We start from the raw sequence: 27,436 nt of genomic DNA, 5'->3' as shown, positions 1-27,436 counted from the left end.
AAAAATTCTTAATAAATTTTATTTGTACTTTACTTTTATTAGACAAATTTAACTCATTTCATTATTTCTATGCCTCCATTCCAGTAATAAATGAATCACTTAAGGTGAATAAAATGAAAGTAAACCCAGTCTCTGTAAAATTTAACACTTTTTAAAAACATGTTTTACTTCTTCACATTTTATCGCAGTTGTTGCTTTTGTTGAAAACTCATTCGCAAACCCAGAATTAGTCTTTTCTTGAAAAAATCAGCCTAAAGCGCTTTTACGGCAAAGTCTGTAGACACTATAATTGACTGCGGTCAGGTGGTGCACAGAGTTTAAAGTCATCTAAAATAAAAAACCAACATTTTCTAACTTCTTTCTACATGTCAGATGCATAATCCTACTTTGAAAGTCATAATTTGGAGTTTTGAGGGTAAAACATGACATATTATTAGTATTTTACATAGAAATCTGTATAAATTAATGTCAACCCTGCTTCTAAATCTAAAAATATGTGCTTTCACACAGAAAGTTAATAAAATGACATATTTTGTTGAAAGATGCCTTTATAAAATTAAAATTGCCTTTAATATGGGTGTAGATGATTTTACACAATCACCTTCAAGGTATCACACCGGTAATTGTTTTCACTATGTAATTCTATATAGAATAAAAAATCATTAAAAATCAGGTATTCGAATTCATGAAAAAATATTTAGCAGAAAGTGTTAAACGTTACCAGTCACATCAGCTGACACCAAAAAATAGGGTACCTACACGGCATTTTCTGATTTTTTCCATCCGCAAACAGGAATACCCTCAAAACCACGTGTATTCAATGTGTTTATAAACATCCTGTGTGCACCCCAGGAAGTGGCCTCCTATGCCCCGAAAGAAATAGTTCCTGTCAAAAACCTTTAATATTTTACAAAGTACATAAAATATCCTAAGCACAGATACCAAAAATGTAAAAATAGAATAAGGGAAATTAAAAAAATTCTCACAATAAAAAAAATATTTCTTTATTGTGTATGGAACTACAATTGACTAAGTACATTTTGATTGGTCAATTACCGGTGTGATACCTTGAAGGACCTTTGAAGTTGTCAGATTTTTTTCATTTTTGCACCTGAGATTTCTTAAATAACTGTCACTAACATCCTGAAGTCTGGGGATCTAATTCCCATTATTGCTGGAGATATGATGCATTTATCTCCCTTACTCCAGAGCTGTCAAGAATACACACTGAGCACTCTGACAGAAGTTTTTTGTGCATATTTTGAAGCAGAATTTCATCCTTAATAAACTAAGCCTGGCAACCAATTTTGTATCCATGGAGAGTATATGCACTGTTCTTCACAACAAACAAAAAATAATTCACAAGTCTGAGACCATTATGCAATTATTACATAACAAAATTGCATTTTACCCTCCTAAGAATGACAGAATTTACAGAAATTCTTAAATATTAGGCTGATAATAAAATCTGCATCTGGTCAATTTATGTTCCAAATAAAGCCTAGGTACTTGTCTACAACCTGCTATGCAGAAGTTTATCTAAAAGCTGTGTTGTAACACAGGGCAGTCCAAATGATATCAGCATCTGGGGAGGTTCTGGACAGCTCTGACACTCCATTAAACTTGCTTTGATGATAAGAAAATGGAGAAAACAATTCAGATGTAATTTATTGTTGTGATTTATGTAACTGGCTTTCTCTGCAGACACAAATTAGCCATGAAATTCCAATTGAACATACATAATTATTCTCTTTTCATTCAATTACTCAGGAATTTCAAAGATGTTTGATGAATTTGCATGATTAATTCAAGATTACAGCTTTTTGTTTCACCAAATTTACATAAAAATTCAACATTTAAATTCAAAAATATAAATCTTAAACATTTTTATGGGTCTTAACACTTTTAAATGTGAATAAATGCAACAAATAAACTAATATCAGGCCATCCTCCATGATTCTTGGAGGTGGGTGGGTGTACAAAAACTGCTGATAAAATTTATAGGAAGTGACAAAAGAAGAACAGGGCACTTTATTAGCTGAATTATGGTTATTCTGATATTTTGATTGTGTAAATATGTCAAATTTCTTCATCACTTTAATTTGTAATTTATTAATATTTCAGTACATTAATGTGCTTGACAAATCATGCTAAAATAAACATCCTGACTGAGACTTAATTTAAAAGAGAGGGTCAACACCTACATAAAAGTGGTAAAATGACAAAAAACATTCTCCGGCAAACTGAAAAATCTTGAATGTCAGCTGCGAAAGCATGGAAAAAGTCTAGAGAACCATAACAGGCATACCATGGTGCTAAGTGACATTCTGCACTATATGTGTGATGCATGGTTGGGACTCAGAATAAGTATTCACTCTCATGCCCTGACAGTATTTATGCATTTTTGGTCATAAGCTTCTTATTTTTGAAAAATTCTTAATAAATTTTATTTGTACTTTACTTTTATTAGACAAATTTAACTCATTTCATTATTTCTATGCCTCCATTCCAGTAATAAATGAATCACTTAAGGTGAATAAAATGAAAGTAAACCCAGTCTCTGTAAAATTTAACACTTTTTAAAAACATGTTTTACTTCTTCACATTTTATCGCAGTTGTTGCTTTTGTTGAAAACTCATTCGCAAACCCAGAATTAGTCTTTTCTTGAAAAAATCAGCCTAAAGCGCTTTTACGGCAAAGTCTGTAGACACTATAATTGACTGCGGTCAGGTGGTGCACAGAGTTTAAAGTCATCTAAAATAAAAAACCAACATTTTCTAACTTCTTTCTACATGTCAGATGCATAATCCTACTTTGAAAGTCATAATTTGGAGTTTTGAGGGTAAAACATGACATATTATTAGTATTTTACATAGAAATCTGTATAAATTAATGTCAACCCTGCTTCTAAATCTAAAAATATGTGCTTTCACACAGAAAGTTAATAAAATGACATATTTTGTTGAAAGATGCCTTTATAAAATTAAAATTGCCTTTAATATGGGTGTAGATGATTTTACACAATCACCTTCAAGGTATCACACCGGTAATTGTTTTCACTATGTAATTCTATATAGAATAAAAAATCATTAAAAATCAGGTATTCGAATTCATGAAAAAATATTTAGCAGAAAGTGTTAAACGTTACCAGTCACATCAGCTGACACCAAAAAATAGGGTACCTACACAGCATTTTCTGATTTTTTCCATCCGCAAACAGGAATACCCTCAAAACCACGTGTATTCAATGTGTTTATAAACATCCTGTGTGCACCCCAGGAAGTGGCCTCCTATGCCCCGAAAGAAATAGTTCCTGTCAAAAACCTTTAATATTTTACAAAGTACATAAAATATCCTAAGCACAGATACCAAAAATGTAAAAATAGAATAAGGGAAATTAAAAAAATTCTCACAATAAAAAAAATATTTCTTTATTGTGTATGGAACTACAATTGACTAAGTACATTTTGATTGGTCAATTACCGGTGTGATACCTTGAAGGACCTTTGAAGTTGTCAGATTTTTTTCATTTTTGCACCTGAGATTTCTTAAATAACTGTCACTAACATCCTGAAGTCTGGGGATCTAATTCCCATTATTGCTGGAGATATGATGCATTTATCTCCCTTACTCCAGAGCTGTCAAGAATACACACTGAGCACTCTGACAGAAGTTTTTTGTGCATATTTTGAAGCAGAATTTCATCCTTAATAAACTAAGCCTGGCAACCAATTTTGTATCCATGGAGAGTATATGCACTGTTCTTCACAACAAACAAAAAATAATTCACAAGTCTGAGACCATTATGCAATTATTACATAACAAAATTGCATTTTACCCTCCTAAGAATGACAGAATTTACAGAAATTCTTAAATATTAGGCTGATAATAAAATCTGCATCTGGTCAATTTATGTTCCAAATAAAGCCTAGGTACTTGTCTACAACCTGCTATGCAGAAGTTTATCTAAAAGCTGTGTTGTAACACAGGGCAGTCCAAATGATATCAGCATCTGGGGAGGTTCTGGACAGCTCTGACACTCCATTAAACTTGCTTTGATGATAAGAAAATGGAGAAAACAATTCAGATGTAATTTATTGTTGTGATTTATGTAACTGGCTTTCTCTGCAGACACAAATTAGCCATGAAATTCCAATTGAACATACATAATTATTCTCTTTTCATTCAATTACTCAGGAATTTCAAAGATGTTTGATGAATTTGCATGATTAATTCAAGATTACAGCTTTTTGTTTCACCAAATTTACATAAAAATTCAACATTTAAATTCAAAAATATAAATCTTAAACATTTTTATGGGTCTTAACACTTTTAAATGTGAATAAATGCAACAAATAAACTAATATCAGGCCATCCTCCATGATTCTTGGAGGTGGGTGGGTGTACAAAAACTGCTGATAAAATTTATAGGAAGTGACAAAAGAAGAACAGGGCACTTTATTAGCTGAATTATGGTTATTCTGATATTTTGATTGTGTAAATATGTCAAATTTCTTCATCACTTTAATTTGTAATTTATTAATATTTCAGTACATTAATGTGCTTGACAAATCATGCTAAAATAAACATCCTGACTGAGACTTAATTTAAAAGAGAGGGTCAACACCTACATAAAAGTGGTAAAATGACAAAAAACATTCTCCGGCAAACTGAAAAATCTTGAATGTCAGCTGCGAAAGCATGGAAAAAGTCTAGAGAACCATAACAGGCATACCATGGTGCTAAGTGACATTCTGCACTATATGTGTGATGCATGGTTGGGACTCAGAATAAGTATTCACTCTCATGCCCTGACAGTATTTATGCATTTTTGGTCATAAGCTTCTTATTTTTGAAAAATTCTTAATAAATTTTATTTGTACTTTACTTTTATTAGACAAATTTAACTCATTTCATTATTTCTATGCCTCCATTCCAGTAATAAATGAATCACTTAAGGTGAATAAAATGAAAGTAAACCCAGTCTCTGTAAAATTTAACACTTTTTAAAAACATGTTTTACTTCTTCACATTTTATCGCAGTTGTTGCTTTTGTTGAAAACTCATTCGCAAACCCAGAATTAGTCTTTTCTTGAAAAAATCAGCCTAAAGCGCTTTTACGGCAAAGTCTGTAGACACTATAATTGACTGCGGTCAGGTGGTGCACAGAGTTTAAAGTCATCTAAAATAAAAAACCAACATTTTCTAACTTCTTTCTACATGTCAGATGCATAATCCTACTTTGAAAGTCATAATTTGGAGTTTTGAGGGTAAAACATGACATATTATTAGTATTTTACATAGAAATCTGTATAAATTAATGTCAACCCTGCTTCTAAATCTAAAAATATGTGCTTTCACACAGAAAGTTAATAAAATGACATATTTTGTTGAAAGATGCCTTTATAAAATTAAAATTGCCTTTAATATGGGTGTAGATGATTTTACACAATCACCTTCAAGGTATCACACCGGTAATTGTTTTCACTATGTAATTCTATATAGAATAAAAAATCATTAAAAATCAGGTATTCGAATTCATGAAAAAATATTTAGCAGAAAGTGTTAAACGTTACCAGTCACATCAGCTGACACCAAAAAATAGGGTACCTACACGGCATTTTCTGATTTTTTCCATCCGCAAACAGGAATACCCTCAAAACCACGTGTATTCAATGTGTTTATAAACATCCTGTGTGCACCCCAGGAAGTGGCCTCCTATGCCCCGAAAGAAATAGTTCCTGTCAAAAACCTTTAATATTTTACAAAGTACATAAAATATCCTAAGCACAGATACCAAAAATGTAAAAATAGAATAAGGGAAATTAAAAAAATTCTCACAATAAAAAAAATATTTCTTTATTGTGTATGGAACTACAATTGACTAAGTACATTTTGATTGGTCAATTACCGGTGTGATACCTTGAAGGACCTTTGAAGTTGTCAGATTTTTTTCATTTTTGCACCTGAGATTTCTTAAATAACTGTCACTAACATCCTGAAGTCTGGGGATCTAATTCCCATTATTGCTGGAGATATGATGCATTTATCTCCCTTACTCCAGAGCTGTCAAGAATACACACTGAGCACTCTGACAGAAGTTTTTTGTGCATATTTTGAAGCAGAATTTCATCCTTAATAAACTAAGCCTGGCAACCAATTTTGTATCCATGGAGAGTATATGCACTGTTCTTCACAACAAACAAAAAATAATTCACAAGTCTGAGACCATTATGCAATTATTACATAACAAAATTGCATTTTACCCTCCTAAGAATGACAGAATTTACAGAAATTCTTAAATATTAGGCTGATAATAAAATCTGCATCTGGTCAATTTATGTTCCAAATAAAGCCTAGGTACTTGTCTACAACCTGCTATGCAGAAGTTTATCTAAAAGCTGTGTTGTAACACAGGGCAGTCCAAATGATATCAGCATCTGGGGAGGTTCTGGACAGCTCTGACACTCCATTAAACTTGCTTTGATGATAAGAAAATGGAGAAAACAATTCAGATGTAATTTATTGTTGTGATTTATGTAACTGGCTTTCTCTGCAGACACAAATTAGCCATGAAATTCCAATTGAACATACATAATTATTCTCTTTTCATTCAATTACTCAGGAATTTCAAAGATGTTTGATGAATTTGCATGATTAATTCAAGATTACAGCTTTTTGTTTCACCAAATTTACATAAAAATTCAACATTTAAATTCAAAAATATAAATCTTAAACATTTTTATGGGTCTTAACACTTTTAAATGTGAATAAATGCAACAAATAAACTAATATCAGGCCATCCTCCATGATTCTTGGAGGTGGGTGGGTGTACAAAAACTGCTGATAAAATTTATAGGAAGTGACAAAAGAAGAACAGGGCACTTTATTAGCTGAATTATGGTTATTCTGATATTTTGATTGTGTAAATATGTCAAATTTCTTCATCACTTTAATTTGTAATTTATTAATATTTCAGTACATTAATGTGCTTGACAAATCATGCTAAAATAAACATCCTGACTGAGACTTAATTTAAAAGAGAGGGTCAACACCTACATAAAAGTGGTAAAATGACAAAAAACATTCTCCGGCAAACTGAAAAATCTTGAATGTCAGCTGCGAAAGCATGGAAAAAGTCTAGAGAACCATAACAGGCATACCATGGTGCTAAGTGACATTCTGCACTATATGTGTGATGCATGGTTGGGACTCAGAATAAGTATTCACTCTCATGCCCTGACAGTATTTATGCATTTTTGGTCATAAGCTTCTTATTTTTGAAAAATTCTTAATAAATTTTATTTGTACTTTACTTTTATTAGACAAATTTAACTCATTTCATTATTTCTATGCCTCCATTCCAGTAATAAATGAATCACTTAAGGTGAATAAAATGAAAGTAAACCCAGTCTCTGTAAAATTTAACACTTTTTAAAAACATGTTTTACTTCTTCACATTTTATCGCAGTTGTTGCTTTTGTTGAAAACTCATTCGCAAACCCAGAATTAGTCTTTTCTTGAAAAAATCAGCCTAAAGCGCTTTTACGGCAAAGTCTGTAGACACTATAATTGACTGCGGTCAGGTGGTGCACAGAGTTTAAAGTCATCTAAAATAAAAAACCAACATTTTCTAACTTCTTTCTACATGTCAGATGCATAATCCTACTTTGAAAGTCATAATTTGGAGTTTTGAGGGTAAAACATGACATATTATTAGTATTTTACATAGAAATCTGTATAAATTAATGTCAACCCTGCTTCTAAATCTAAAAATATGTGCTTTCACACAGAAAGTTAATAAAATGACATATTTTGTTGAAAGATGCCTTTATAAAATTAAAATTGCCTTTAATATGGGTGTAGATGATTTTACACAATCACCTTCAAGGTATCACACCGGTAATTGTTTTCACTATGTAATTCTATATAGAATAAAAAATCATTAAAAATCAGGTATTCGAATTCATGAAAAAATATTTAGCAGAAAGTGTTAAACGTTACCAGTCACATCAGCTGACACCAAAAAATAGGGTACCTACACGGCATTTTCTGATTTTTTCCATCCGCAAACAGGAATACCCTCAAAACCACGTGTATTCAATGTGTTTATAAACATCCTGTGTGCACCCCAGGAAGTGGCCTCCTATGCCCCGAAAGAAATAGTTCCTGTCAAAAACCTTTAATATTTTACAAAGTACATAAAATATCCTAAGCACAGATACCAAAAATGTAAAAATAGAATAAGGGAAATTAAAAAAATTCTCACAATAAAAAAAATATTTCTTTATTGTGTATGGAACTACAATTGACTAAGTACATTTTGATTGGTCAATTACCGGTGTGATACCTTGAAATTCTCATTTACTTTCACTTTCGTTTTATAATTTACCATTCTTGCAGACAATGGATTACAGCTTCGCATTTAGTTTTAAGCAGCCCAGTAGAATTTGTAGTTTGTTTTGCTCACAAATTATATTTATTACACTTATCTATCATGCATACTATAGGAAAATTCAAAGGGTCTGTAAGTCTCGTTGACTTTCACTTTCGTTTTATAACTCCCGGGTACCTGAGCGTTCTTGGAGACAATGGATTACTTAAGTTGTAAGCATCGCAGTGGAATTATTAAACTTGTAGTTTGTTTTGATTCCCGATTGTTGCAAAGAAGAGGAGAAAATGGATTGATAGATGCAGGTAAATAGCGTTTAATTGCTTTATTTTTTCATTACATAACGTAAACACAAGCTATTCCGAGGGGGCCAAGATTAGCCAACATACTTAAGCATAAAGGGAAAATTAAATCGTTTTTATTCTAAAATCGTCTGTATTCAAAAGGTACGCTTATCTACAGATTGGTTTCATAAATTTAAAGCATTGATTTAGCTTACAATATGGTATAATTTGGAGTATTGGACAGGTATACATGAGATTGGGATATTGAATGCGATGTCATTGAAAGCAAATAAAAAAATCGATGTACCCAAATGCATCGACCATGGGAATACAAAGTTGAATACCACGTCGATAACATATGATCTTTGTAGAAAACACATTTTTTTTAAATTTAATTACTACAATAAATAAAAATGGTCAGCTCAAAATTGGTCATTCTGTAGGCTACCCTGTCTATTCAGAAATAAAAATGGTCACATACACTCAAAAAATAATTATTTTTTATTCTACAAAGAAGAAGGCATTTTTTTCATTTACACATACAAACTGTATTAACTGCAAAGTTTCATGACCCCCCCCCCCCTTTTCCAATACTTCTACAATTATGAGACAGACTTTTTTTTTCTTGAAATAGGCATTTTTCTCCATTTGTCATAACATATTACAGGGCTGCACAAGGTACTGAAAAAGGGACAGCGCTTTGAGTGAATGCTTTATCCATGTATCTGCAAATGAAGCAGATCCCCCAGTTATTATACTCATGGAGAGTGTAACAACTTCCAACTTGTTAATGACGGAACTCCATTTAAATCAGGTACAAGTTAAAGTTTAGGCTGCACAATTCTTTATTACAATATTCAAAACTTAATAATTCAGGATCAAGTTCACACAAGCTCACATTCCATGGTTACTTACAACACCATTATGCAAGATAAATTTGTTATACACTTTCATGTTAAATAGTCAAATTTGATTGGTTTAAAAAACATTTGTTAACAAGTACTATTACCATACTGCATGCCAGACATTACATCCCAATGGTTGAAAATGCATGACTACGGGTAACAGTATATATAGTAATAAAAATGTTAACTGTGCAGAATGTTTGCACGTTCGTTTCACCTTGTTGTTTTCTTTAAAATGCATTCTATAACAAGAAAAATATTACCTGTTTATTTTGGGTGATGTGAAATTCTTACCCCTTAAAAACCATTGCTGACCGAGGCGAGGTCAGCGATGTTTTTTGTGGTATAACAATTTCACGTTATCCTACTAAACATGTAATATTTTCATGTTATATGTACTTCTATTTGTAAATGTTAATGACTGTGAAAAACATAAATATTTATAAATTAGTAAAATCAATTTAATACACTATGAATACACAAAAGGACAAATTTGTACATAATTCTCTATGATTTGGTTAATTAGTTTATATAAAGGATGTAAATGGACATGACATATCATTGTTAATATTCAAGAAAGTGTTCACTGTTTTTCTTGTAGATGCTCCTTTCCATCTGATGTTTTCCAGGTTTTTGTGAAAAGTTTTCTTAAAAATGGCACAATTCAACTACATATACTATGCCAGTGGAACTGTGATATCAATCAACTGCTTATGACAGAGAATTTATTTTTTTTTATTTGGGACAAGCAATCTGTTTCAAACATTTTATACCTGCAAATTGGTACATGTACTTCATGAAATGCTTGAAGGATGCTAAAGGCTACTGAAATTCCAAGCCAGATGAAATTCAAAAGGATTGATACAAAAGTCATTTGAAGTTTTCTATTCTTAGTGATGAGTGTTTTTCAGGATGCCCTCTGATATCATAGGTACAACTGGTCACTGTCCTTTGTTAGTTACACATGCATACAACTTATTAAGGCAGTGATATAAGTAGCTCGAAGTGATGCTTTATTGTTTTCCTCAGATTTATAACCTGGATTGATCTCTGATGCAGTAATTTAAAGCCATATCTTTTCACTGTCACAAAGTACTGAAATAAAAATAATTTTGATTAAAATATTTCTTTTAATTCACATCATTAAATTTTTAAGCTACAGAAATTCATATTAATTACCTATTAGTAAATAGAAATCTTTAATTGATTAGCAAGCCTTTGCATTGTCAGATCCTTTTCTGAAAGGGCCATTTACCTTTAACAATGTCAGGACAGGTGAGGCAACTGGCTGGTCTTCATGCTGGAAGTGTGTGTTAACTCTGTAATCTTTTTAAACAAAACCATCCAGTGATGTCCTAAGATTGCCAGATGAGCAGACATATACCTGTATTTAAGAAAGATTCTGTAACATGACATAGAATTTTTGCACAGCTTGACGCACAACTGATGGTATCTTAGGTGCCTGCAAACTAATAAATCTGGCACATATTTATTTATTTGATACAAATCAGAACAAAATTTGTCCTTTTACAGAACAAATTATTTTCATTTTAAAGAAAAGAGAAATGCATATGTACTGTTTTAATACATATAACCTGTATTATTGGATATTTTCACCCCATTCTAATTTTTAAAATATTCACTCTTTCACCCTTGAAAACAATTTTGCCCTTTTAAAATTTGATCAGACACATTTGTGTTTAAAAGATATATGCTGCCTTCTTCGAATTTGTCCCGTTTTAAATTCACCTACTTGTAAGGAGGGCAGAATGAGAAAAATAAAACTTAACTGGGGCGAAAAATTTCCAGAACAAAGTACCATTACTTGCCTGCCTGTTGTACTATAACTCGATCCTCCAACCTTACAATATTCTATAATCATTGCTTTCATGCGATACCCCCCAGTGGATTGATGGTCTCTTTTCCAAATTATATGCACTTTCTAAAAAGAATGAATTTGTCAATTTATAAAATTTAGTATTACAAGTTAATAAAGACAGTAAAACAATGTTAACAACATTTATATGCAAATGAACCTCTGTACAAATCACTTATAAATGATTGACAACTTGTATGGAATATATCGAATACCCTTAATTTTGACATTTGGAAACCCAGCGTTAAGGCCAAACAAAAAATATGTGTGGTTCTGGTTACACCTCCAAAAAAAATAGGGAAGGTGGGTAGGGATTTTTTTTTTTTTTTTTAACAAAATGATTTTCTAAATTTTTCCAAATAATACCCATTTCTTTTCGTTAGCATAAGTGAACTATTTTATGTGTAGAGTGTTAGATATGTTTTCTCTTAAGCATATGGATTAGATATGTGCTTTAATGTGTGAATAAAATGTCTTGGGTATTTAAACAGTTGTTTGCTGATTCTATTCATTCGAGTTCATACTCATCCAGAAAATACAATGTTTGAAGAAAATCAGCATGAGCAAATTGAATTATTTAACTGTTATTTGGATATTATATTTTCTTTTTTTAGAATGTTAAGTTTTTACGAAGATGATAAGTGCTGTCCTTGTTTTTAAAGGATGATATTAATTTCAGAATTGTATATTATAAGTAAAATTAATGGATATCTTAAGCATTATACATTAAATCTTAAATATAGATCATGATTTCTCCATCGGAATCTGCTGCGGAAGTCTTAAACTTTATACATGATGTACAGGTATATAAAATCTAAAATTGTATATTATAGAATGCGAAAAAACAGAAATATTTTGTGAAGAGCTGAGTATATAAATCATAACTAATAAATGTTTTGTTTATTTTGAATTCAGTCTTTTCCAACTATGGTTCAGAAAAGAAATGTTTTATTTGTGGATGAACAGAGTGAAGGAGAAAATAAGTGGCATTTCGATGTGGCGTGAAATATACTAGTCAACATTGGTAGGGGGCACCCTAGTTATGAATATGAAACAAATATTTTTAAATCAACAAGATGTGTTTGTGAAACACTGATGCCCCCATATGGCATCTTATGGCGAAGGTTAAAGTTTCTCAAATGCAAGTCAAAATCCAGGCCAAAAGATAAAAAATGTTAAATTTGAAAGCCCTAGCTGCAACTGTTCAAAAGTTATGGCAAAAGTTAAAGTTTTTTAAAAGTAAGTAAAACATCACGGTCAAGGTCAAAGTTGTTGGTATTCAAAGAAAGGTCTTGTTACAAGGATTACACATGTGAAGTATGAAAGCCCTAGCTCCAACCGTTCAAAAGTTATAGCCAAGGTTAAAGTTTTTCAAAAGTAGGTCAAACTCTAAGGTCAAGGTCAAAAGGTCATAGTTGTTGGTATTCAAAGAAAGGCCTTGTCACAAAGAATACACATGTGAAGTTCGAAACCCCAAGCACCAACTGTTCAGAAGTTATGGTCAAGGTTAAAGTCTCATAAAATTTTGCAAAAGTGGGTCAAACTCCAACGTCAAGGTCAAAAGGTCAAATATGATGGTACCCAAAGAAAGGTCTTGTCACAAAGAATACACATGTGAAATATGAAAGTCATAGCTCCAACCAATCAAAAGTTATGGGCAAGGTTAAAATTGACAACAGACAGATAGACAAACAGATAAACAGACAGACAGACAGGACAAAAACAATATACCCTCGGGATCTTTCGATCCAGGGGCATAAAAATAATGAAAACACAATCTTTTCTTTTTGTAAAAAATAAAGTCCAAGGTGAACATCCTTTTGTTTAAAATCAGTGTTTATAAATGAAATTTATTACTTTTATCCAGAATAGTTCTTATTTTACTTAATAATAAATTTTGAACGATAAACTTTTAAGAGCTGTCAGAGGAAAAGAATGTGACACCTATACTTTGTACAGTAATGTTTAAAACAAAATAAATCACCTAAGCAAGATGACATAGAATGATTCAAATTCGTCAGAATTACAAATATTTAATATTATTAAAATTTTAAATCCTTTCATGAAACCTTTTTGCCTCATTGAAGACTTCATACTTCCAAGCTCATTTCTCATATATATTGGTGTTTTGCAAGTTGACTTTATTCAGGTGAAATCAGCAGTCTTCTTTTTCACGTTTCCTCATGAACTGTTTTTTTTTTTTCTACTTTCGGTTTAAAAGAAACGATCCTGATATAAATTATTTAATAATTTACAAGTTAATCTATCTTACACATAGATTAACTTGCATAATTCTTGCATAATCAATGCAATCAAATAAATGTTTTCTCATGTTATCTTCCCTCTAACTCCAAAAAACGTTACCTGGCCAGCTGTCTGTGTGCTTTCAAGCGAGAAGTGATTTCCTATCCTGACTTCACACCTTTGCGTGCATTAATAATAAAGGGACTAATCAACATGCACTTGTTATAAACCAGCTGTAAACAGAGCAACTAATTGAATCTCGCCACTCTTGGGCATATTTATTTAATTTTGGCAACCAAAAAACAAACAAACAAAAAACATGGCGCTGGAAAAAGGTATACTGCTGCGCCATGCTAGCTTGCTTTAGATTTAACACCATCAAACACTTGCACTACGTGTTGAAACGATTTTTGCATGGAGGTCGCCATTGCTGGAACTAAAACTAATACCGAAGTGGATGATGGAAATCACGGAAAATTCCGGAAAATAAATATGAAAATTGCCAGAAAAAAGTTAAGGGTTGGGGATCTAAAATAGGGACGGTCGGGTAACGGGAACCACACATATTTTTTTATTTGGCCTAATAATATTCCATACATGATTGAGCTGTCACCTGATGAACCTTTAATTCTTTTCTATTTTTTATATGCTTTATATGTATATGAATTATAAGAGTAAATGTAAGTCCAAAAACTTATTTTGTGACATCAATTTCATACCTGTATTTGAGTTGCCTTTTTGAGGATATACCAGGTAGATTATTCAAAGTCGATGTACATGTAGTCTTACATGCTGCAGTTCTCTTGTACTTTAGCTATAAAATAAATTTTAATGTATACAATTGTGTAAGATGAAAGAATATTTCAAACACTGAAACAGACTGAAACCTTAACAGACCAAAACTTTAACCAAAATATCCTCTTTAACATGCTTTCTAAACTGAAGAGTATGGTCATATAATTGCAGTCATATGAATTTTGTTCAATGATAAATGCAGAGAGAATTTGCAGAATATATAAAGAAAGTCTTATCGTTGGGAAATAAGCAGGTCCAGTAAAATCTCTTAATTTAGCTATATAGCTTGAAATAGCTTTATAGCTTTATTAAGCTATTCAAAATAGCTTAATTTAGCTATTTATATGCAGTTTTTCACAAAAATTATTTTGGTAAGAAATAGACAAAAAGTCGCATGTATTTGACCATTCATATATGTGCTATGGGCTATCGAAACAACAAGCAAAATCAAAGATATCTCCAACTTTGCAACTTTTGAATACTTTTAAGCAAAAGATAAATTTCTATTATTTGAGTAACTGTCCACTACCTTGTGTGCATTGAGGCATGGATAAGTATGATTGCTTCTCATTGTACTGAATTATTACCAATCAATTATCTTCTTGACCATAATTGGCCTCCTTTATAATTTCATTGAAGAAGTAACTGTATCAATTGCGCATGTAGCCTAAAAACTTTTAGAACTTTGAGTACAAAGTCTCTTTTGTTTCTATTTTCCTAATTATCTCCCCTTGTTTAAGGGTCACAACCCTAGTTTTAGTATAAACGGAAGCCCTTGGCCCAAGGATACCCTGTGACAAATTTGACAATAATTGGCCAAAGGGTTCTTGAGTTATGGCCCATATTCTAAAAAGTTTACGCACACCGCACAAATGGCCATAGCATTAGCTCTTTGGGCCTTTGGCTCAGAAGAGCTAAAAATGAACCTCTTACATTGATTTTTGGTTGATATTTTTTACATTTTTTTTATGAACAATGTACAGTATTTTCACCCAAATTCCAGTATTTTGAGGACTGCTGTACAGTATTTGGGCCTAAAAATTATTACATGAATGCAAGGAGATTTTAATGAGTGAGTTTTATAATGCATCAATTTCAGATGAGTTCAAGGTTGAGTATCATCACTGCACCAAGGTGCGACTTTTTGTGCATGCTGAGAAAAGTACACATTTAAGAAAAACTGATATAAAATAGCTAAATTAAGCTATTCTGAATATAGTTAGAATAATCTAACTGTGTCTCGGGACAAGCCCTCACCATAGTTAGAATACGTCCCATATACTTGCAATGTAGCAAATCGGAGTGGATCCACTCCGAAATGATTTTGAAGAATACAAAAGGAGTTGCATTGAAAATAACTACCAAATTAATCATAACAAACATTTTTGAGATTGTATATGCCTTTTAACCTACAAATTAATCCATATATATACGAAAATTCAACTCATTTTCTCAACGTTTTTTCCTCGCTTCAAATTTAACGCCATGTTGACATTCGGAACTCTCTGGATTCTTCATACAAAATGCAGAGAATTCGAGTTATCGCCCGTGTTTATTTTGCTACATTGCGAATACACGGAACAAATTCTATCGTTAAACCGGGTCCGTAGGACAATATCATTTTAACGATAGAACGTTCTATCTATTCTGAATAGCTTAATAAAGCTATATAGCTAAATCAAAAGATTGTACTGGACCTGATAAGTGCTTTCAAACATTGAATACTTATAAAACTAGACCCACTGACATGCAACAGCTTAATTTCTGTTGATAAATGAAGCGTATTCTGAACAAATTATTTACCCAAACAAAGGTGATGCTGTCACAAGATGACGTTCGTACCCATCTGACACTTACACTACTCCTCCTTAATCAGCTGGTAATAACATCATTATCCTCGATTTCAAGAAAAATCTGTTAATAAATTAGTTGTAATGATGATAACAAAACTATTCTAATCAGATACAAATGTATAATATAAGACTTCTATTTTACCCAAGAATACCCAAGAAACAGGTGACATTCTCTGACTTGTTTACCTGTACTTCGATTGAAATTCTCCTCCTACTTGCTCGCACCCAAGCTTTTACGACCCTCAATTTATCCATCGTAAGTCGGAGAACCCTTCGGCTTTGTACAACTGCATAACTTTCCTTATACGCTTTGTGTAAACCATAAACATGCATAACGCAATACACATCTTGCATCTCCATGTGTGAGGTACCCGGAAGTTAATATTATCGAAAAATCTCGCGAGTCACGTGACGAGACTTACAGACCCTAATGCAGCCCGAATTTGCTTGGTTCCAATGAAAATGTAGATAATCTTGAGGAAGGGAGCATTCATTATTTATTGTTGTAAGAAATGCAAATAGGTGATATCACCTATTCGAATTGGTGATATCACCTATTCAAATTGAATAGGTGATATCACTTATTCGAATAGGTGATATCACTTATTCGAATAGGTGATATCACCTATTCAGCACGAATAGGTGATATCACCTATTCGAATAGGTGATATCACCTTTTCATTTCGAATAGGTGATATCACCTATTCGAATAAGTGATATCACCTATTCGAATAAGTGATATCACCAATTCGAATAAGTGATATCACCTATTCGAATAGGTGATATCACCTATTCAATTTGAATAGGTGATATCACTTATTCGAATAGGTGATATCACCTATTCGAATAGGTGATATCACCTATTCGAATAGGTGATATCACTTTTTGGCAGTAAATACCAAAACGGCGCCTCATAAACTAACAAGAAATATTCTAATAAATGTTGGGTTATTATACAGTAATACCACTAATAATATGTTTGAATTCATTCTTTCTCTTTAATTTATAATGATTTTGTGTTTATCAATTTTATTTTTCTTATATAATGTTGTTTGTGCTGGTGTTCTTTTTTATTTGGACTTTATTTTGTGGACTTGGCCTAAAACCAAGGCTTAGTCAGTGTTTGTTCAGTCTCAGCAGGGTTAGTTAGCGCAGGCGCACCATAGGGGTTAGTTGTGCCAGGCATGACTAACCCCCTCGAGCCTTCAACACTACAACAATAAAAAACGTCCCAAAATCATTTCAACATCCGTGTTCTGAATATTATGCAGTCTTTGCACTCAAGATATTCAAGAATCCTCACCAACATGCGTAATTTTCGTAATTTCTATCGTAAGTCATTTCACTGGGCATATCATTTCAACGTTCTCGAATTTTTCACTAACCTTGCAGATTACATTCGAAAAATCCCACCTGTCGCGTCAATATCGCCGAGGAAATGCTGTAGTAAATAAAAAATGTTAACAATACGATTACATGCGTTGAAAATACGGCAAAATACGAAGTAATGTAGCTGCCTTCGTCCTAAACACAGCCACTGCAGACACAACTCGGCGTCACTTCCGCTGTGACGTCATATTCACTCCCTGCACTGAGTGAGAGTATGTAGGTGGATCCAAGTGTAACGGGAATTGCAATTTCATTCGTAACATACTTAAGACGGTGTTAGGCAATAATTTATCCAATGTTAATAAAGGCATACACATAGAGACTTGTAATGAAAAGTTTTTGAAACTCTGTCACGCATAATTTAGTTTTAATGCACAATAAATTATCTTTCAGTGTTTCAGTTTTTATTGCAGCCAATATCACAGGTATTTCTGTCCTTCTAAGTGTTCACTTTCCATCTTTTGCTCACTCGTTTTCAATGTTGAGTTTTCCTTGGTGAAGGTTGTTTAAATTTAGTTAAAATAAGTCAGTTGAAAAATTTTAAAATATGCTAAATACGGAATTTATGAAGGGGTTAAGCCCCTGTGAAAAATTATGTTTTATGTCAGAAATACAACCACCTACTTTCATGTTTCAAAAATAAATAAATAAATAAAAAATATTCATAAAGTTGATTTGACTTTTGTAGAAATATCACCAAGTACATGTGTAAGATGCAGTGATTGCAACTAAATCTGAAAAATATGGTATTACATCTATAACTACACGTACTTTGCCAATCTTTCGAAAATAATAGCAAATATCTTGTTTTACTAACCTTGCTCCAGAGATAAAATATTTCAATAAAGAAAAAAGGCAGAGGAAATATATTAAAAGCATGTTTAATATTGTAGGTATTACGGATTTTTTCCCCTTGCGATAGAATGTGACCGGTGCCATATGCAGAACCAGGAATTTTTGGAGGAAAGGGGTTGGGAGGTGTCCATCCTTTAAAAAATCGACCTCCCAAAAAAGAAGGGGGCATCTTTTTATTTACTGGGTACAGTAACTTTATCTGACAATTCGCATTATTTCATACAAGTGTACACAGTGTCTTGCAAGGGTATACGTATTTATATGCAGTTACAACTTAAAAGGAGGCTGAGTTTCCGGGGGAGGGGGGGTTAAGATCATCTGAGTGTGTGGGATGGGGGCCACCTTCCCAAAATAAACTGACAAAGCAAAAAAAATAAACAAAATATTAAAACAAAACACCCCCCCAATTTACTGCCCAAATCCTGGAATTTGCCGGTGCTCAACCTTACATGCAGCAACAAAAAGTGGGGGGGGGGGGGGGGAGGCAAACAGCAACTAAAGGTAAACTTTCTATAGTTAAATACTATACTCAGGAAAAAAAAATGGGGAGGGGGGCGCCCCACCCCCGCGTTTAGGGGCCTGATAACTGAAAATTCAAAATGGGGTCCGGATCTACTACCCTCTTGATCCGCACATGGGTGCAATTGATCTACCATTTTGAATTCTTCACAAACCAATGTGACTAACAATGTTTATGTATGATTCTGACTATAAATGAGAATATACTGAGTGAGGAAGTACGCTTCCTCGTTGGTTATTACTAAAACGCGGAACGGAAAGTGGAACGGAACGGAAAACAGAATATATGATACCTTGATAATATATACAGTGATCCCTTGATGATATATAAAATATACCAAAACGATATACATTATATATGTTGTTAATATTTAACCTTGATTATCAAGAACGAGTTGATTTATTCATGTTTATTCTCATATGAAGATTCCTGTACAAAAGCGGAACGGAACGGAAAACAGAAAATATGATACCAGTTTTAATCCCTTGAAAATATATAAAATATACCAAACCGATATACATTATATACATGTATGTTGTTCATATTTAACCTTGATTATCAAGAACGAATTGATTTATTCATGTTTATTCTCTTATGAAGATTCCTGTACAAAAAGCAAAGCATAGGGTATACTGAAAACACAAAATATAATGCGGTACACATGGTACATATACATGTATATCATAAATTATCATATGATTGAATAATTCCCATCTCTGATTGGCTGAGATCCAACAATGTTAGAAAAATACTATGTTAAATTGACCTGCACGTGATCTTCCAGGTCAATATAAAGAATTATTTATTCTACATTGGACCAGAAATAGATAGGGAAATTCCAAATCGATGAAAATAGTTTTGGAAAATTATTTCACTTGCACCTGACATCCACTCATATGACCATACCATTAAGGCACATAGATTCTTGGGTAAGAGGTCGGGGGTGGGGGGTTGCAGGAGGCCTGCCCCTCTCCCCACCTTTTCAGAATGTTAAGTTTTTATTTAAATTCTAAGGATAAAAAAAATTCAATGAAAGCCCCCCCCCCCATCCCCTCGAAAGAGTTTATGGACCTTTACATCCCACCAAACAAAATTTTGATTTGAGATAATTCTTTTCCTTTTTCCTTTTTTATGGGGGGGGGGGGGGGGGGCTAGTCAAAGATTTGTTTTCAGGTTAGTCGTCATTCCCCCCCCCCCTTTAAATGCCCCCTTTTTCAAAATCAATCGTATACATGTGCCTGACATTTATTTTTTCTACATAGCACCTAAACTAGAACAAAAAATTCCAAAATAATACAACTGCTTTTTTTAAGCCCGTTTCTTTCATTATGTTCGGCTAGTACTTCAGTAGATGTGAACAAGTAAGACTGCTTAATAGTGTGTGTCATTTAATCATTGAATCATATAATAAAACAATTATTGCTTTTTTCGGTCAATACGATGATTTAGCCACCTTCGAAGTACAATACTCACCTCGCCCTTCGGACTCGGTGAATATTGTACTCCTCAGGTGTCTAAATCCTCGTATTGACCTCAAAAACCAGCAATGTGGTAAAATATGAGTGAAGTAACTTTTTAAAAGACCACTCTGATCAAAATGAATGGCCAGTATTCGATATTTATACGGGCGAACACAGCCTAATTTTCGATACACAGGTTCCAAAAGCGTGGATAACCATGATATCGTACAGCTCTGCATCCCCATCCCCCATATTTGGCCAAATTGTGAAACTAGAAAAACAACACAGTATAACATTGAAATTGTTATGATGGAGGAATCACACATTTTCCAGAAAATGCACTCTTGTAATTTATATAATATTATTATTTGGTAGGGAGGGGAATGAAGCATAAATGTAGTCTACGTTGTCCCCGCTCCAAGTGCCTGACGGTGGATAGCGCGGATCCAGGATATTTTTCGGGGGGGGGGGGTCAAAAAAAGCGTTTAATGTATACTTTTCCCATTAACTTCACGGGGGGGGGGGGGCAAGGTCATTTTTCTTTTATTTACTTTACTATGTAACATAACTCCGCTAATTTCAGGAGGTCCTAGCCCCCTTTAAATCCGCACATGCCTGTAGTTGTAATAAGCGTGTCCTTTATTCTTTCCTTAATGCCAGTGATCGTTGTATAGAACACAAATGTGTACATAATTATTCTCTTATCTCTGCCCCCTCCCTCCATCTGTTTTAAAACACCATTGCCTGTTTCATAATTAAAAAAAGAGTTTTGTCTTTGGTGAATTATTAAGCTTTAAAAATTAGATTTGGACGAGTGATGAATAAGGCGTTCAGATAGATACATGTACTTGGGCTGTGTGTCTAATTAGTATGTATTTCATTGACCAGCGCATGTGGTTCTTGGGGGGGGGGGGGTCAAGAATAAATTACATTGTTATGTTATTTTTTTATGAGATATAAACTGTATGATAAAGAATACTGGTTCCTGTATGATTTATTTATGCATGAGGTAAATAATTTGATACAAGATTTTCCGTTCCGTTCCGCGTTTTAGCAACACCCTTCTTCGGTATAGAGGTTTGGTTCTAGGTAAGACTATGGCTGGCAGTAGTACATGAACAGTGGTTCATGAGTGATACACTAAAAGTATACTTCAACTGATACATAGCCTGAGGTAAAATCGTCTTCCCCTCAAAACGTATAATCACTAAGTCAATTCTGCCTGTTCTTTATTTCCATAAAGGGCAAAGGTTGGCGAGTAGATATTTAGAACAAGATGAAGAGGAGGAAAAGTTAAAGATTTAAAAATCGTTTTTAGGACATTAAATTAATATTTAATTATATAGGTACTCCCCGCATCATTTTCCAACAGAACATACAGTGGTGTCTACAGCCCCCCACCCCACCCCCATCTGCTACAAGTTGTCATATGGTTGACGACCCCCCCCCCTTTCCTCTCATTTCCGGCCTTTCTCGGACAAATGCATAAAACACATCCTTAAAAATGTATATACTTTTTTCGTTCAACATTTTTTTTGTTATATAATAAGCCCTTCAACCACCATAAGCATTCTCATTTAATAGTAAGATACGATGATTAACTTTGCGACAATCTAGAAAAAAATACATAATCCATGTAATCATTTTTTTCTGCAATAACTGCAACCCTTAATCGCCATAAAAGTCATTTCATTTTGTATATGTATGTATAAATTATTCAAAGGGTGAAATATGTAAAGTATTGTATTATCGATCTGTATATGTTACATTGAAGACTGAAACAGTTGACCTTTGACACATATAAGAAATCTTTCATAGCAGTGACCTTATAAAAATCGATTCTAACTACTGGTATTTAAAAGTAAAAGAAAACTTCGAAGTGCTCTATTGGACAACCGGTCAATAGTTTGCGACTTTCGGACCGGTGATCTATTGACCGCCAGTCAATAATTTGCAAATTTCGGACCGGCGATCTATTGGATTACATGTAGATGGCATGGAATGCTTAATCATTGAATCATGCATATAATAAAACAATTTTTGCTGTTTTCTCGGTCAATACGATGATTTAGCCTCCTTCGAAATGCAATATTCTGGCTCGGTGAATATTGTATTCCTCAGGTGGCTAAATCATCGTATGGACCGAGAAACAGCAATAAAACGATATATAATGTACTTCTCATATTATATACAGTATATTCATCGTAATATGTAGTATTTCTTTTATGATTGTGATGATGATATTTAAATATTATGCCCAATCCTTTCAGCATTACGTCTGTACGGTATATTTTGCATTTTGTTATGATGTAGACACAGTATTATATACAGTGCTTTCTTTTCTATTTCTTTTTTCTATCTTCAGTGTCTATGATCTTTCGGAGCTCTCTGTTAATGTTCGGTTCCTCTTTTTATCGACCTCGAGAACTTTGGCCCTATTCCTGTTAAGTAAAATAAATTCACGCATATTTTCATCTGAAGTTTGACAAAAGAGCACCTAGATTCTTCAGTTTGCTCTACAATGTTGAGGAGGTCAAACGGTCCAAGATAAAGATGCTTTTTAAGATGAATATCCAACTAGGGTCACAATACTTGCAAATTTTGAGTTCGTAAGAAATACACATGTGAGCATCTTACAGAGGACAAATGTTGACATCATGACCCAAAGATCATACATTAAAATCTCACACAATCTTCACTGTGGTGATGACCTAGGATTCCGAAAAATATCTGTACGAGGAAACTTAAAAATGACTGTTGATGATGTACTGTCATATTGATGTTTGGGAGCGGATCCAAAAAAGGTGTTACTGAAGCTCCATGCACGAGTCCTATGTGGATTTAAAGGTGCTTGGACACAGATTTGAAGTTAATATTTTCTCAAGTTTTTGGTATAATATCATGACTTATATGTTGCAATAGCATTTCAAACGGAAATAAATAAAAAAAAAAACTTATTTTATCTGGAAATTATTGAAACTACAAATTTCGGGACGCGTTTGATTGATACATCCTAGCACTTTCATAAAACAAACTTTATCCTTAATGCTTAAGAAAAGTAAAAAAAATTTTTGTATATTAATGAAATATATTCAAACTATAATCCAGAAAATTCAGAGTGGAAATGTAAGAAAGCAAAGCCAACTCACCAGTACTGTCAGTCCGTTCTCAGTGATGTGTGCAGAGTTTAACAAATTGAACACACCCGGTGAAACGTTAAACATTAACAATAACAGAGCTCTTGCCCTGATTACAAAAACAGTTTACGTTTCACGGGTTTTGCTTTCTCACATTTCTACTCTTTATTTTCTGGATTATAGTTTAATATTTTTCATAAAATATATTTGTTATATAATACAGGATTTTTGCATCCCTAACATAAGCACAGGCACGCGCCCTGTATTACACACCCTGTATCAGCACCCTTTATTTCACCCTTTATCAGACCCTTTATTACACCTTTCCGGAACACCTCTGTATTTTTCATTCGGAGTACCTCGGATCTTTTCCTATTTCTTTCCAAAGTTTATTCAAATTGTAATTTTATTTCATCAGACATATTATGTTATTCAAAATAATCATTTGTTTGATTTATAATAATTTCATTTCGTATCGCTGAATGCATTTATATGCCTTTAAAAAAGATTGAGAAACGGAAATTCAACAAAAACAGAACACATTCAATTATTAAAAATTCAGTAATTAATTTACAAGTTTATATATGATTTTTAGGACACTATTTTCAAATATATAATAAAAACAACAATACAAGACAAAATCTGTATCACACCCCATATCAACCCTTGACCAATATCGGCCCTCGGGCTGATATTGGAGTCTCGGGTTGATATGGGGTGTGATACAGATTTTGTCATGTATTATTCTCTATTTAATGCACAACAACATTTCTACTTTTCTTAAGTATTGAGGATAAAGTTTACTTTGTGAAAGTGCATAGATGTGTCAATCAAACGCGTCCCGAAATTTGTAGTTTCAATAATTTCCAGACAAAATAAGTTTTTTTTTTACTTTATTTCCATGTGAAATGCTATAAAAACATATAAGTCATGATATTACACCGAAAATTTCAATCACCTTTAATAGCAACCAAAATTATAGGGTGCCCCCATATCGAGAATGAAGATCATGTGTTCAACATAAGACCGGGAATTCTATAGGGCTGACAAAAGTTGTCGTCTTAAGTTTGTGATGTAACTGATGTTATGTACTTTTTTAATTACTTAGTATCATCCCTAAATTTGTTATTACAGTATCCGCAAAATATATTCACATATAAATTGTTCTTGAAATCAAACAAAGGCATACGTACTATAATACTGTGTCATTCATGACCATTGACACTAGAAATACATACATTCGGTTGTTGCATTACCTTTTTATTGTCCTTTACATGTAGTTTTCATATTGTACAACGTGCGAAGGGGGGTGGGGGTCCACATCCATACAGTGTCAATTCTCCGGGACTACTTTTCCCTTACGAATAATTATATGGAGTTATAGCGTAACGTAATACTAAGCTGCCTGGAGCTTATACATGTGTTAAAAAATTGTTACGAGTTTCCGGATAATAAATAGTGAAATAAAAAAATGTTGGAAGTAAATTTTGTTTGAGTATGCCTCAGCTGCAATTAACACAATTTTTTTTCAAAGCTTCTCACTTATTGTGATGTCCATTATTTACCGCACCAGTCCATGTGCTGATCCAGGAATCTTTTCAAGGGGTGAGGTCCTCAGCAACCAAAACAAATGCCGGACTAAGAAATTTGTTGACAAGCATAACAGAGAGACAAGAAAAGACTTGTCAAAACATGAAAAACCTTTTTTCGTGAAAGAAAGGAGGAGGGGGGTTATTACCGTAACTAAGGATAAATTACTTTCATAATGTACATGTATGCATGGCTCTCCTTACTATATTACCAAGGGTCCGTGTTTCCTAGGGGTGTCGGGTGTCTCCAAGGTTTTCAATCTCTTTCGTTTTACAGAAATTTGAAAACTCTTCATATCCCGAGAATCTGCGGAATCATCACACGACATTATATCAAATAAATGTAAAAACAGGCCATTGCAATTTTTGAGGTTCTTATTCATTGTTTAAAAAAAACAACTTTTGGATCTAAGGTATTTACATGTAGGAAAGTTTTCTTTGGCCGAAGTATAGTACTACAGTATAGATATAGTATATAAATGTCTCCCTTTTCCTCGATACAGCTAATTCATCGATATAATATGGCATATCAAAACAAAATGAATACATATCGGCGTTTTTTTATCATTATTTGTATTACTTACCACTGGCGGATTTAAGGGGGGGGGGGGTCACGCCCCCCTTCTAAAATTTTCAAAGTATGACATGACTAATATTAATAATGCCATACTTGGTTTTATAATTAATGGTCAATTTAAAAAATGGTAATTTTATTTAATGACCAAGTATCTGTTTTCTTAAAAATCAAGTCTGAAAACCTTGCATTCCCTAGGCTATAAATATTATCTCATAATTATTCAAACTGGAAAACGTCCCCCCCCCCCCAATCACAAATCCTGTATTCCCCCATGCTTACAATTATAAGATATATGAATTATCCTACACCTAGCTATAAGTCTGCGATTTCTTTGCTTCAATATTCTACAGCCTTTTCCACTTGTAGCTACTTTATGACGTAACAATAAAGTAATACGTCACTTTTGATACCAAAGTTCAAGATTTGCATCCTAAATTGCGTCTCTTAACTGACAGTGAAATGAATAGGTGGATCACAGATCTTCAATTTTTTCGTTGCTTTTTTTAGCACTAAAACATAGTAGTATCATTTCCTCCTGTGATATGTTGCCACTATCTTTAAGGAGTATCTCTCTACACTATCAGATTTTATTCTTGCATCAAAATAAATATTCTTGAACTGACATATTTTTCATCTTTATGAAAACAACATTCACCAAGGAAAAAACAAACTCGACAATAAATACGAGTGAACAAAAGATGAAAAGTGAACAATTAGAAGAACAGAAATACCTGTAATATTAGCTGCAATAGAAAGATAAATTTATTGTGCATTAAAACTAAATTATGCATGATAGAGTTTCAAAAACTTTTCATTACAAGTCTCTATGTGCATGCCTTTATTAACATTGGATAAATTATTGCCTAACACCGTCTTAAGTATGTTACAAATGAAATTGCAATTCCCGTTACACTTGGATCCACCTACATACTCTCACTCAGTGCAGGGAGTGAATATGACGTCACAGCGGAAGTGACGCCGAGTTGTGTCTGCAGTGGCTGTGTTTAGGACGAAGGCAGCTACATTACTTTGTATTTTGCCGTATTTTCAACGCATGTAATCGTATTGTTAACATTTTTTATTTACTACAGCATTTCCTCGGCGATATTGACGCAACAGGTGGGATTTTTCGAATGCAATCTGCAAGGTTAGTGAAAAATTCGAGAACGTTGAAATGACATGCCCAGTGAAATGACTTACGATAGAAATTACGAAAATTACGCATGTTGGTGAGGATTCTTGAATATCTTGAGTGCAAAGACTGCATAATATTCAGAACACGGATGTTGAAATGATTTTGGGACGTTTTTTATTGTTGTAGTGTTGAAGGCTCGAGGGGGTTAGTCATGCCTGGCACAACTAACCCCTATGGTGCGCCTGCGCTAACTAACCCTGCTGAGACTGAACAAACACTGACTAAGCCTTGGTTTTAGGCCAAGTCCACAAAATAAAGTCCAAATAAAAAAGAACACCAGCACAAACAACATTATATAAGAAAAATAAAATTGATAAACACAAAATCATTATAAATTAAAGAGAAAGAATGAATTCAAACATAT

At 33.2% G+C, this 27,436-nt stretch overlaps 1 protein-coding gene and 3 long non-coding RNA genes across 4 annotated transcripts in view; 1 reads left to right on the top strand and 3 right to left on the bottom strand.

Annotated features, from left to right (window-relative positions):
- The window catches only part of LOC133178105 (endoplasmic reticulum membrane-associated RNA degradation protein-like), a 57,423-nt gene that overhangs the window by 20,277 nt on the left and 9,710 nt on the right, over positions 1 to 27,436 (bottom strand). The gene's annotated exons all lie outside the window — the stretch shown is intronic.
- On the top strand, positions 8,515 to 10,251 carry LOC133173957 (uncharacterized). The gene is made up of 3 exons (XR_009719079.1): positions 8,515 to 8,698; positions 9,345 to 9,491; positions 10,184 to 10,251. It is a non-coding gene; the product is annotated as an uncharacterized LOC133173957 (long non-coding RNA).
- On the bottom strand, positions 10,020 to 10,966 carry LOC133173951 (uncharacterized). The gene is made up of 2 exons (XR_009719078.1): positions 10,838 to 10,966; positions 10,020 to 10,677 (listed from the first exon to the last, which is right to left on the bottom strand). It is a non-coding gene; the product is annotated as an uncharacterized LOC133173951 (long non-coding RNA).
- Positions 11,412 to 16,666, bottom strand: LOC133173943 (uncharacterized). The gene is made up of 4 exons (XR_009719077.1): positions 16,537 to 16,666; positions 16,301 to 16,411; positions 14,422 to 14,516; positions 11,412 to 11,524 (listed from the first exon to the last, which is right to left on the bottom strand). It is a non-coding gene; the product is annotated as an uncharacterized LOC133173943 (long non-coding RNA).

This window comes from Saccostrea echinata, unplaced genomic scaffold (assembly GCF_033153115.1).
Source record: "Saccostrea echinata isolate AGI-Se365-2 ecotype Australia unplaced genomic scaffold, CSIRO_AGI_Sech_v1 ptg000002l, whole genome shotgun sequence".
NCBI lineage: Eukaryota > Metazoa > Mollusca > Bivalvia > Ostreida > Ostreidae > Saccostrea > Saccostrea echinata.
Note: the sequence above shows the minus strand (reverse complement) of the source record. Positions and strands in the feature narration are given on the sequence as shown.